Raw genomic sequence first — 1,397 nt, forward strand, 5'->3', positions numbered from 1 at the left:
TTCAGGGGAAAATGTAGGGGATCTGATATGTTGCTTCCACTAATAATATTTGTGAAGTTTGTGGAAAGACACAAGGTCAATAGTTTATTTATTATGTTTTCATGTTGAAACAAACAAAAAAAGGGTCTATTTACTCTAAGTTACTGTAAATATGTGTAGTGTTTTAACCATTAAAATATACATTTTAAATGCAGAAATGTTTACCAATAAAATCTTAATAAGTATGTTATATTAACAAAGACTATGCTGTATTTTATAGGCCGTGATCTAATCTAATATTTACATTAAATCATGGGCTAGGTATTTCTCGATTGCACAGTGTTGAAACAGCCTCCTGTACTTCTTCTCTCTGTACTGAGGGCACACTGATGCTACAGTGACTCACTGTCACCTCTAGAGGAACAAGTGGTATTACAAGACTGGACGGAGCGCAGCTAGTCAGTTAGCATACTACCTAGTAGATATCTCTGCAACACAACACATAGACGTCTTTGACATAACATCACCACTCTTACCTCTTCTCATTTTTATCTTTTGGCTTTTGTACAGATTAAACAAACAAAATAAAACGTATCAATTAGTGAGCTGCTGGTGGGTTAATGGAGAAACTGTTTCCCATTGAAGTTATTTTATCATTTCAGCTGTTGAGGTAAAGATGGCAGAGATCAATATTATTTCTCTTTCCTGTCACACACCTGACACACGTATCTGCTATTCTTGGAAAGAAGACAGGAGACTTTAAAGGAGTTAATACAGTGCTTTTTATTCAGACTCTGTTGTTTGTTGTTCCATTATTGCAAGAATAAAGAGCTCACTTCTTTAACTAAAGATCTTTATCTTTATTTCAGTATAATAGATTCACTTCTCACCACCCTTTGGTTTAGTTTGTATTGGCTGAATTCCACGATTCTCAGATACACTCTGCACCCTTTTTGCTATCGTCAGTTGCTATCAGAGAAAAAAGGGTGCAGAGTGTATCTGAGAATCGTGGAATTCAGCCAATACAAACTAAACCAAAGGGTGGTGAGAAGTGAATCTATTATACTGAAATAAAGATAAAGATCTTTAGTTAAAGAAGTGAGCTCTTTATTCTTGCAAGAATGGAACAACAAACAACAGAGTGTGAAGTAGTCTGCAGTGAAGTTCAACGAACAGAGAATACAATTAGACTATATAGTCATCAAGTGGGTGACTGATACAGCCGATACAAGACTACAAACTGACACATATAGAGATACAAGAATGCTGTGTCACTAGCACATCCAGCTGATACAAGAGTACAAGCTGACATGTGTTGAACAGTGAAGGCCTGTTTTGACTGTGGTACTGGCCTTGTATTAAGGAACTGTACTGCCCATTTCATCTTTCAAGATTGGTTAATTGTATAACTGTAGCCA

The sequence above is a fragment of the Cottoperca gobio genome, chromosome 14, assembly GCF_900634415.1.
Source record: "Cottoperca gobio chromosome 14, fCotGob3.1, whole genome shotgun sequence".
NCBI classification, from domain to species: domain Eukaryota; kingdom Metazoa; phylum Chordata; class Actinopteri; order Perciformes; family Bovichtidae; genus Cottoperca; species Cottoperca gobio.